This window comes from Acinonyx jubatus, chromosome B3 (genome assembly GCF_027475565.1).
Source record: "Acinonyx jubatus isolate Ajub_Pintada_27869175 chromosome B3, VMU_Ajub_asm_v1.0, whole genome shotgun sequence".
NCBI lineage: Eukaryota > Metazoa > Chordata > Mammalia > Carnivora > Felidae > Acinonyx > Acinonyx jubatus.
This window is the reverse complement of record NC_069386.1, coordinates 54,967,565-54,980,183: the sequence shown is the minus strand read 5'-3', so window position 1 is coordinate 54,980,183 and position 12,619 is coordinate 54,967,565. Positions and strand designations below refer to the sequence as shown.

At 41.2% G+C, this 12,619-nt stretch overlaps 1 pseudogene; it reads right to left on the bottom strand.

Moving 5' to 3' along the window:
* Positions 1–11,460: 11,460 nt before the first annotated feature.
* On the bottom strand, positions 11,461–11,589 carry LOC113602123 (uncharacterized; annotated as a pseudogene).
* Between the last annotated feature and the right edge of the window lie 1,030 nt (positions 11,590–12,619).

Here is a 12,619-nt window from a genome sequence, read left to right as displayed (position 1 = left end):
AAGCGCTGGGCCCCGGAAGCTCAGAGGAACTGCAGAAGAGTGATGAGTGAGAAAGCAGACGTGCTGGCCCCACACAGGTGAGAGTGTCTGCTCCCATCATTAGAAGAGGGGATCCTCTGGGAGGCCTTAGCCACGCCTCCCAGAACTCCAGGAGACAGCAGGTAAAAGAGGATCACATCTGTGAGAATTTCTCTCCTTCTACATATCACTTCACCTTTTTCCTCTGGATGCATAGGCTTTATGACTCCAGACTTTAGGGGTACCTGGGCCTCTGCCTGTGTCGAGTTCTTTTCCCTAAGGAGCTGAGAGGTCTCGATGTTGTAAGATCTCAGCAACCATAAGATCGACAACTGGAGTTAAAGAGAAAGCTAGTTAAAGCCAGTAGCAGTGTCAGAATGGGGTGAGGGCTGGGGATGGAGCTTGAAAGTTAGTGGAGGAGAATAAAGAGTAACATGAATTGGGGCACCTGGGGGGCTCGGTTGGCTAAATGACCAAGTCTGGATTTTGGCTCAGTTCGTCGTCTCACGACTTCAAGGGTCTGAGCCCTGTGTCAGCCTCTGTCCTGCTTGGGATTCTCTCTCTCTCTCCCTTGCTCTCTCTCTGGCCCACCCCTGCTCATGCTCGCTCTCTCTCTCAAAACAAACAAACAAACAAACAAACAAAAAAGAGTAACGGGAATAGAGCTGTGCTTTTCTTTTTCTTTCTTTTCTTCTTCTTTTTAAAATGTCTGTTGTTTATTGATATCTCCATATCAACTGCACAGATTAGAAATTCTGCTCAACCAGTGAGATGATTTTAAGATATGTCCACAAATTCATTGACACCTCTCCCTTTCAGAGATGGAGATTAATTCCCTTTCGCTTGAGTGTGGACTGGACTTAGTGCTTGTTTCTAACAAATAGAATAAAGCACACGTGTGACTTCAGAGACTAGATCATAGAAGGCCTTGTGGCTTTATGCTTATTCTTTTTCACTCTCTCACTTGGAGCATTTGTTCTGCAGGAAGCCAGTTGCCAGGCCATGAAAACTCTCAGGCAACCTATGGAGAGGTCCCCACTGCAAGGAACTGAACCTTCTGCCAACAGCAATGGGAAGCACCATCTTGGAAGCAGATCTTCCAGCTCCAGTCAAACCTTCATTGCCTGTAGCCCCAGCCAACATCCTGACTGAAATCTCACAACAGATCCTGAGCTAGACCACCCAGACCGTTCTCAAACTTCTGACCAGCAGAAATTTGAGACAGTATGTTTGCAGGTGTAAGCCACGAAGTGTTAGGATGATGTATTATTCAGCAATTGATATCTCCAGCAACTGGGACTATAGTCACTGTGACACCGACTGTATCCAAAGTAACAGATGACCACTATAGGGTGTACCAATATTTCTGTACTTAATGCCATAGTTCATTAACACCTCAAAAATCTGATGAGGATGAAAATGAGCCAAAACTTTTCCATTCAGTACTTGCTCTGGCAACGTGAACTTATGACTTAAAACATCTTAAGATTTGTTTCAGTGTAGTTTTCCTTGGGCCAGGTGAAAAAGCCCTCACACCCAAAGCTGTGGTTATTTATTCATGTGATTGTCCTTCAAGTAGTTTGGAAGATGTATTTTCCTATTCTGGGTTTAGAGAGTCTTAAATTGGCAAAATTGGAGCAGAAAGGAAGAAAGGAAGGAGGAAAAGAGGAGAGAGAAATGCGTAAAAGTAAGATCTATAGTTTATATTAGCTTGTCTGTGAAGCACCAAAAAAAAAAAAAAAAAAAAAGGAAGGAAATTTCATATTCCAGCAGCTAGGGAAAAGGTGTCCCCCCACAGTTCAAGCTTTTATGAATTTTGTCCCTAAGCTTTTCATACCTACCTTGATTTATTAGCCTTTCTCAGCATTATATCTTGTAGACCTTCCAGAAGAACACAGTGGAATGAAACATCTGGCAAATTTTCCCAGATCCTATTATGAAATATCTTCAATTTTCAATTCAGTGAAAAGTAAACAAGTCATTGTCTTTCCCAGAAGTGATTCACTCTGCTGTCAGAACCCATGGGCCGTAGGCGATGGAGGTTTCTGAGTCCCTCTTCAGGCTGATGGGCACGTGGGGCCCTGTCTCTTACAGTCTGGGTTAGCTGCAAGGGTTAGGTAACTCTTGGATGCTTCACCTAAACAAATACATCTGCTTGCTCAGTGAAGTGGTTATTTTTTTATATTTCCAAGTGATTTGCTTTGATGCTATTAAAAGGTCACTTATGAGTTGACATTAAATCAGCAAACAGTAATTGCTTAATTTCTGCAAAAATGTCTAGTTTCATATCCATTCCAACTTTTCAACCACACACACACACACACACACACACACAAACACATATGCTGCTAGGCTTAAAGAAGGCAATGAAGATAACATGGCCATCTACAGTGGCTTGTGATAGTATCACATAGCCAGATTCTTTCTCAAAGGGAAGAATTCCAGCGGACCTTTTCAATGTCGGTCTGTCCTGAAGGCAAATTTAAATGCACAATATTCTTGAAATATTTATATTCATTAAACAGAAAACAATGCCAGATTACTGGAAAGGAAACTATTATGCTGTATTTCCAGGGATTTTTTTTTTCCAATAAGGCATCTTTATAGATATAACACATGCAGATATGAAGCAGATACACCTGACAGACAGGGAGGGCTGAACCATAATGGCTTGAAACGAGCACACCCTAGCTTTCAAGTGTGCCAAGTCCCTGCCAAGACACTGAATGAGTTAAAACTAGATGGTTCTGTAACTATGCATAGGGAAAAACTGAGGTTGAATATGGGAAAGCAATTCGGTCAGTGTTTCATGTGAGTGATGTCACTACGGTGCAAAGAGTTCAGATATGGGATGTTGGGGGAAAAGGCAGAGATACACAGCTCCCAAATTAGAGTGGATGAATGAGCTGGACCTTAAAATCACCACAGCAACCCCACCGCAGAGACGCAGGAATGACTCACACCAGGACACTAGTTAAAATGTTGCTAGCACCTGATCTGTGTGGATCACCGAAGGCTGTCTCAGCAATCCCAGAAGTGGAAGGCCTTCTTTCACAAAGATGAGCTCTAGTTCATTCTCAGAGAGAGTCAATTATAAAGAACGCGAAGAGGGGAAGCTTTTTAATAGTTCTCTCATCGAGCACAGTGCTGGGCACATGCTTGGCATTCAAAAATGTTTGTTGAGATGAAAATATAGAACAGTTCCCTTCATTTTGGATCACATCCTCTCCGTTAGCTATGTCCTTCTTCACTTCTTCTTCTTCTTGGTGCTAAATGAAGGCAGAAAGAGGCTCTAGCACTCCCCGAAGTGCTTTTCTTGAAGCAAACAAGCCAGTGGAAACCCTCAAACTCTAGGTCTCTAGGAATATTGTTCATGCTGTTTCTCTGTCTTTCTTTCATTTTGATTTCACCTTAATAAGCACTAAGCCTATTAATGCTTCCACCCAGGGTAGCAAGCAAGGGAAAGAAGAAGGAACACAACCAGCATTTTGTTTTTCCTTGTCTCAGAGTCAAATTATGTAATTTTTGTAAAAGCACCTCTCCTCTTTTCCTATCATGAGCTAAGGTCATCTGGTCATCTGGAAGAATGGCTTGACGTGGGGCTGCTTATCTTGGTAGGGTATCTGGAGGTGGGCCTTTCAAGTTGCCCCAAGCTGAGCTGGATGTCTGCAACTCCTATTGCTACTTATTTTAAATTAAAAAAAAAAAAAAAAGAAAAAGAAAAGAAAGAAAAGAGAGAAAAAAAATGAAGAGTCATGGCTGTCTCCTCTGGTGCACTGTTGTAAAAAATGCTAGTGAACATTTTCATTTTCAGCTCCGGTTTCTTATTCTTTATAATGGAAGAAAATACAGGTGAGTCAGCTCAGAGCGTCACAGGTCCCATGTTCACGCTGCACTTTTTTGTATTTAAATATTGTTAGAAGCACCTGGAAAGGAGGATAAAGGCATGGGAGAATTTCTAAAGGCAGTCTAAGAGGGCTCCAACTAGTAGTATTTTCTTCTGTCCCGAATACTTATCCTTTTTATGGAGGTTGTTTGAAAATGCTAATCCAGGTTTGTTTATAGATGGCCTCAGCCTGTAGCAAGGCAGCCCCAAGTAACCCTGTTTTCTGTTCCAGCCTCATCTATGGATCAGAAGTCTTGTAGAAAAAGAGTTTGCCACAGTATAAAACCAAGAGCAGTTGACGCTGGTGCTAACAGCAAATGGCCTTGGTGTTTTCTTATTTTCCATGGAAAAAAAAGGGCAAAGCTTATTCCCAAACTGCTTTAGAAGACCAGCCTTTGGAAAACAGTGGTCAGGAAAAATCAGATCAGGCTCTATTCAGTAGTAAAAAGAATCTTGGTTCCCTCACAAGGTGCCTCACACAAGGACCAGAGAAGAGAGCCTGCGTGAAAGCCACCGACCAGCTGCCAAGCATTTAATACAGATGCGTGGGCTCATTGTATGCTTCCGAGCGGGGGCAGCTTGGCTGCCCATGGCAGCCGCCCCTTCCTTCAGTTCATGTGCCTGGTGCTCCTTGGCCTGGAGGAAAGGCCCCAAGTGACAGAGGCAGACACTGGCTCATCTAATCCCAGTGCTCAGAAAATTGAGAAATTAAGTGCCTCCACAGCCAGGCAAGAGGATAGACGCAGGCAGTGCTCAGAGAAGCTGCCTTCTCCTCCCGGTCATCTAACCCTGTGTTACGCTGTGTTCTATAGGATGCCGAGCTTCTTATACAAACCAAATGGTAATCACAAATCAAAAACCAGTAACAGATATGCAAAAAATAAAGAGGAAGAAATCCAAGTATATCACTAAAGAAAGCCAATTAACCATGAGAGAGGAGAGCGAGTGAAGAAAGGAACAGAGAAGAACTGGAACACAACCATAAAATGAGCAGCAAAATGGCGCTAGGTATACACTTATCAATACAAGGCAGAGCATCCACCAGCATCTAGCCCAAATGGCACCAGCGTTAGGAAAACTAATTAAAAGCTGAAGACAAAAGAGCTAAAGGGAAGGAAAAAATACTATTTTGTGAAGCTGAAGGCAGTTTTTCAGCCTAACAGGTAGAGGGTTTCTATGCATGCAGAAATCATGAGTGAGGTCGGACAGGCACTACTCTTTTATTTAAGGGGTTTTTGTTAAGGAGACAAGGGCAAAGGACGGGCTTGTCAAGACAAAGAACCTAAACTATTATGCACAGTAAGGCAATCGTGAGATTGAGAGCTTGCTTTTGTGTGAAATGAGATTTTCATTTCCTCTGTCCCAGCCTCAGGAGCAGAGCGGGGCAGGGATGGAGGGGTTCAATAAGGCTAATAAGAGGAGGAAGCCGGGCCTGAGGAAACAGCTGCTATGAAAGGTCTCCCCGTGATGGGGAACCCAACACTGAGAGACAGCTCAGCAACTCAGATGTTCCACAGCCAGTAGCAGTCTATCTCCAGAATGTGCCACAATCCCTTTCCGTGTTCCCACTCACTAGTTCTAGAGAGCTGGAGGAGCCATTAGGTTTAGGTCCGCCTGATGAAAACACTGCTGCAGTGCACTGTGCTCACAGGTCCCAAGACCCCAGAGGCCGAAAGGGATTGAGACAGTGAGCCAGGTTTGGAGAGAGTGCTCAGGGGGACCACCGAGGAATTCTCTGATATGTCCAGGGGGACACTAAAGGTGTGGCAGTCAAGATGGGGGATGGGCTGGAGCCATCTTCCTTTAATGGTAAAACCAAAGCTAACCTGGAAGTCTAAGACTGGAAGGTATCATGTCCCTTGACCCTGTGTGCTCCTCCTGGGGATGGAAGACACAGAAACCACTTCGTTCTGTGAGCACAGTGGTGGCCTCAATCCCAAGCACAGCAGGGCGGACTAACCACATATGGTTTCAGACATGCTGATTTAGCTACCTCTGCCATCATGTAATTCCTAGGCAGACTTCCTCAACTCCCTGACTCCTCTCCTCTAGGCTTTTTCTCAGGTCCCCATAGCTGTACAGCAATTAGCAGGCCTGTTGGGTGCAGGGCCTGCCAAGCCCAGCGGCTACACTGTCAGTCAGCAACTTACCACCGGCCAAGACGTGTGGGAGGCTGCGATGATTTATTAGATTTATTATTTCCACCAATATGAGTAAACAGGCCAAATGATTATTTTTTTAAGGCCAAGAATGAAACTACTATTCCTGAGGTACCATTAAGCTGAAATAAAATGATTGGTGGAGAGTTTCTTGTAATATCACGCCAAATGTGTAATGGTATGAGGTTAAATTGCGTTCTGCTCTCTGCTCTTTTTGTCTTACAGTCTGATACTCTGTGTGATATCATCTCCTGATACATATTTTCCATCACTAAAAGCAGAGAATATGTGACTTCAGTATCCTGAGACTTGATGAACGTCAAGTGGTGTTCTTTAAGTTGCTATATTGGGGGCATATTTCTTTCTGTTCTTCATCTTATTGAATTGAATTTACATACAGATGGTGAGTTCTGATAAATGTATATACCTGTGTAACCATTTCCTTAATCAAGGTATAGAAAACCTCCATCATCCCAGGGAGCTGTCTTTTGTCCCTCTCTAATTACTCCCAACCACCTCTATCCCCTGCATGGGAAACACTGTTCTTATTCCAAAGGTTTGTATTGTCTGTTCTTGAACTTCATATCAATAGAAACATACTGAACATGGCTTTTGGCATCTAATTCCCTTACTCAAAAAGTTTTGAATATTCATCCATGTCGTTATATGGCATATACACATATATGTACATGTATACATAATTTGTTCATTTTTACCTCTGAGTTGTATTCCATTATATAAATGTACTACAATTTGTATATTCCTTCCCCTGTGGATGGAGTGTTGGGTAGTTTCCAGGTTGGGGTTATTGTGAATAGAGCTACCCTTATGCAAATCATGTGGGTACCTTTTCACTTCTCTTGGGTAGAATAGCAAGATCAAAGGCTAGGTATATGTGTAACATTATAAGGAACCGACACGTAGTTTTCCAAAGTGGTATAACATGTTCCATTTCCACCAGCAGTAGTTTGAGGGCTCCAGTTGTGCCACACCCTGGACACATTATTTTGACTTGGACCATTCTAGTCAATGTGGAATGGCATTTCATTGCGGTTTTAATTTTCATTTCCCTAATGATAACAAGGTTGAGGTTTTTTTTCATGTGATTACTGGCCATTTACATATTTCTTTGGAGAAGTGTCTATTCAAATTTTTCCCCATTTCACTATTAAATTGTTTGCCTTTTTATTATCTTATTTATAGAAGTTTTTTATATATTCTAGATACAAGCTCTTTGCCGTATTATGAATATGTTCTCCAGTCCTGTGGCTTATCTTTTCATTTTCTTAGCAGTATTTTAAAATGAGTTTTAAGTTTTTATAAAGTCCAGTTTATCAACTCATTTGTGTTGAGCAATTTTGTTTCCTTTAGAAAATTTTTGTTTCCCTGTTGGGGTGGGTTTTTTTTTTTCTGAAACTGTTTAAAGTACATTTTCTAAGTATTCTCTATAATAAAAATTTCTGATCATCTGTGTTCACAAAATATGTCTTTATTTTCATTCTTTTCTTTTTAATTTTTTTATTTTGTTTTTAATTTATGTTTGAGAAAGAGAGAGAGAGAAAAAAATAAGCATGAGCAGGGGAGGGGCGGAGAGCGAAGGAGACACAGAATCCGAAGCAGGCTCCAGGCTCTGAGCCGTCAGCACAGAGCCTGACGTGAGGCTTGAACCCATGAATGGTGAGATCATGACCTGAGCCGAAGTAGGATGCTCAACCGACTGAGCCACCCAGGCGCCCCAATTCTCATTATTTTCACTTTAATTACCCAAATGCCATGGTGTCTAGTAACCTGGCTTTTGGGGTTGGGGAGAAGCCCTGATTTGTGTAGCATTTGCTAATTTCCATGATGGAAACACTCCCACTATGATTTTATTTCACGCTACCAGCGGTTTAACAAGTGGCTTACAAAATTCCTGAATAGTTAGCAGTCAGCTCTCACTGGCTATTATGATTCCCTCCAGCACATCACTGCAAATGCCACAGGAAAACAAGTGGTGAGAGATAAACCCTGAGGTGGAGGGCTGTTCCCTGGGACAGTGGAAAGATGCCATGTTTTGAGGGACACCTGGCCACAAAAATAGGAGAGTCAGTGGCCATGACTAACAACCTGACATGACTTTCAACTGTGGCTGATATAAGTAAAAGTGCAGATATGAGTGTGTAGGAGTTAAGAAATAAACGTTTCAAATGAGGAATCCAGAGTCCGGGAAAATTGGTATAAAAGCAGAGGCTCTGCTGTTATTCTCATTTTGGGGGACCTCAAGAGACACCTTCGTCCTGAAAATGAGTGGATGAGAATGGAGGTTTATTTAGGCTGTAGACAAAGGGAGCAGAATAGACACCAACAGGGAGTAACTGAAGGAGTGACCCCTGGATACATCTTGTATAGCCTGTTCACTTGGAGTAGGAATTAAACAGTAAATAGCACGAGCCCAGTGAGATGGTAAATGAACACATTTCATCCACAGCTGCTGTGGCCAGGTGGTATGCTTGATGTTGTGACACAGGGAATAGCCAAGGAATCAGGACCTCTGAGTCATAAGAAAGAGTCCCACAGGTGACTTTCTTTTTCCCCAAGAAGGCAAGAAAATTTACAGTAGCCTCTGACCACAGCAGTAAGCAGAAGGAAGCTTTTTGTTGCAATTGTTCTATTCTACACAGAATTTTCATATGAGGGTAGAAAAACCTGGATATTTGCAGCTGTGCATGGTTTTCTGTAGGAGCTATAATGGAAATAGAGTAAGGGAAACACATTTTAAAATCTTTATTCTCAAAATTAAGCTTTGGCCAAATTTACATATTAGATATTAAATATATGTATTATAAGTATGTTTTATTTATTTTACTAAGTATATCATATATGCAGACACACACATTTAACTTAGTTCAAATGATAATAATAAAATGAATGCACTTATGCTCACCATCAAGCTTATATGCTAAAACATCACTGCCAAACATCAATGCCAATACTTGACAGCCATCCCTTGATCCATTTTCCTCACTCCTTCCATCATAAAGGGAACTCTTCTCCATTTCAAGTCGCAGTGGTTTTCCTAACTTTACTGCCTACACAGCCATTCTTCAGAGAGAATTTAATGCAGGGAATTGGTAACCCAAGTGATGGAGCAGCTGAATATCAATCAGGAGACAATGAGATAACCCAGAGACTAGCAACAGCAGGGAGCCAGTATCATACCCAGGCAAAAGAGACAAAGGGAGGAGGGGGGGGTGGTACTGGAGCCTAGGGGTGGGGTCATATCCAGGGGATCCTATCCGGTAAGAGCTGAAGACAAGGAGGAGGCATAGCTACTGCCAGAGAAACTATCCAAAGCAGAGTGGAATGAGGGGAAGTAGCCTGGTATCTTCTTTCCACATGTACTGCAACCTTCTGTTAGTGTCTTCCACTAGGTGAATTCAGCCCACAGCCAAATGACTCTGGGGCCTGCCATGAGGAGCAGAGCAGAGGGGGATGGACATAAACCTGAGCACAGACCTGGTGTAGTGTGGCAGCAAGGAATGCCTTCCATTTTCAGCAGAGTTAAATAACCATGCGTATCCTGTGTGCAAACTCTAAATGCTCGACAATAGATAAATGTTTAATTAATTGTGAAATATTACGTGGGCTTTGAAAAACACTATTTAAAAGAAATCCAAAATTATATGAGAAAAAAAGTTTAAGTAAAAATATAGAAAAATATTGCACATAAGCTCAAATTATAATTTGAAATAAGTGCACACTAATGTAATAATATGAAATATTGTGCATTATTTCAACTACTTAAACTATACACAGAAAAAAACTGGAAAGATTAATACCAAAAGGTAAGCAATGTTCTGCTTTGAAATAATAGGTATTTGTATTTTCTTATTCATGTATTTTTGTATTGGGCAAATGATCAACACCTGTTGCTTTCATAATCAGATCTAAAGATTTTCCTCCTCAGCACCTGGGATATAGAAGCTCCCAGGGGAATTATCTGCCATTTGGGGACATTACTATTAGAGTAGTTATGATGCTTTCATGCTTCTTATCATATTTATATTTTTTAAAGCACTTTTAGTATTTTTTTTTGTAATAACCACATGACCTAGGTTTTCCTTCCATGCAGATAAAGAAATAGAACAATGCAAGGTAAGACTGGTGGTAAAAGGGAAACCAAAGTCAGAGCATGGGCCTTGATGTCCCTTGTCGAAAGGACACTATGGGAGTCTTTAGTGTTCTTCTCCAAATATTTCATACTTCTTTCAAGACATGTGGTAGAGATTCTCCATCTCCTGGAAAGTATGATCATGTGATTTGCTTTGGCCAGTGACATGTGAGCAGAAAGGATATGTTTCACATCCCGGTAGAAACATTAAAAGCCAGTGTACAATTAACCATAGTCTCTAACCATAATCTCTTCCTACAACTATGGAAATCACAAGAACACATTTTTTAATGTTTATTTTTGGGAGAGAGAAAGAGACAGCACACAAGTGGAGGAGGGGCAGAGAGAGAGGGATACAAAGGAGGATACGAAGTGAGCTCTGTGCTGACAGCAGAAAGCCTGACGTCGGGCTCGAACTCCCCAACTCTGAGATCATGTCCTGAACTGAAGCCGGATGCTCAACTGACTGAGCTACCCAGGTGCCCAACGGGAGTACATTTGGAAATAAAGCCTCTAACAGTCTAGGTCTCCGAGATCTCCATCTTTCCACCTGCTTTGGGCATGCTGCATGAACAAGAACTAAGCTTTTGTTGTGTTAAGCCACTGAGATTTTGGGGATACATGTTTGTACAGCCTAACAACCCATTTTGATCAAAGAGAAAATTATTCTCTTCACAGCCCTAAACGGGGTGTCTTATATTCCCATCTATTTTCAAAGACAATTGACTAGTAACTATTTGTAAAAAGAGCAACACACATCGACAAAATAAAAATATTGGAGCAAAATAGTCAAAGATACATTTTTAAATTATTTAAGATTGTTCCACAAATAGTAAATAAGTAATTGTCTAAGTTCAAAGAGACATGGAAATAACACACGTGGTTTGGATAAAAGCTCTTAGCACTGTGCTTTTGCTTTTTCTCTTCCCTTCTTAAAAAATATTTCTTGGTTTATTTATTTCCTTTATCAAAAAGACACTAAGGCATTCACAAGTATGTAGGTTATCTGAAGGAGGCAGGCCCAAGAAGGAGCTGGGCTCGCAACAAGCAGCATAGCAGCCCGGTGAGGTCAGGAGATTGGTTACATACATGGTGATGGAAATCCTGAAGCCAAATTTCTCACTGTCGCGAAAGGAAGGACAAGTATAGAAAGGAGGAAAGTTAGAATAAACCCTGTGGTGCTGTACTAGAATCAGAAGAATCAGTGGGTACCCATGGTTTTCAATATAGTTAGAAAGAGAATAAATATAGAATATGTATATATGCATGTATGTACACACATATGCATATATATACACACATGTATATATGCATACATACATATATATACACATATAAACATACACTCGATCTTAGCCAAAAGGCCAAGAAGCGATGTATACACATATAAATATAAATGACTGATTCCCCAGGGTTGGGTCAGGCAAAGAACAAAGTGAGTCTGGAATATCTTTTTAATGACAGAAAGTAAGGAAATTATGGAGGAATGATGAAGACATGCCAAAAGTTCACATATATAAGGACTTCCAATGGCCAAACTTGGACATTTTGAGCATGAACAAATAATAATATGGGAGTGCATTACAACATGTTGAATAAAATAGGAAGCCATGAGCCCACACTGATATAAATAAATGAATGAATAAATTAATGACTTGAGAGACAAAGTCTTTTTTTTGGGGGGGGGGGATAGGAAATCAAATAATGCATGTAGACGGAATGATAGTATTGGATAAATGCAATTTCCATCACAGTAATAATCAATTCAGGCAAAAAACATACCCAAAGGATGCCAAAACTTGTGGGCAAAAATTGGATGAGAAACAGCTTTTTACATAATCTCTTACATCTATGATATTCCCTCCACAAAATATATCATTGTGGCCTAATCTTGAGGAAGCACTGGAAAACTAAATTGATGAAAAGTCCATAAAATGACTAGACTACAGTTTTAAGAATGTGAAGGTCATGGAGATTAGGGAAGGCTAAGGAACATTCCAGGTTAAAAGACTGGGACACTGATAACTGGCTCAGTAGATACTCCTTTTATGGACCTTCTGCTAATAAGGGATGTTGATGAGACATTTAGCAAAACTTGAATGGGGCTCTGAGTCAAGAGGCTATGGGAAGTTCTTCTACTATTTATGTAACTTTTCTGTAAGTTGAAACTGTCAAAATAAAATATTACCCAAATCTCTTTGCATAGTAGGTTCCCTGTAGCCAATAAAGAGATGATGAGAAGCAGGGAGAAGAGAGGGGAAACTGTACCCGGGAGAGGCCATGAGGCATTTCCAGTATTGCTCACAGTATTGTCCAGCTAAATCAATCTCTTGTGAGCAACCACTGTTTCACTGCAATGAGCGGTGATGGGGACTGGGGTTGGGGGAGGGTGGGTACAGAGACTTT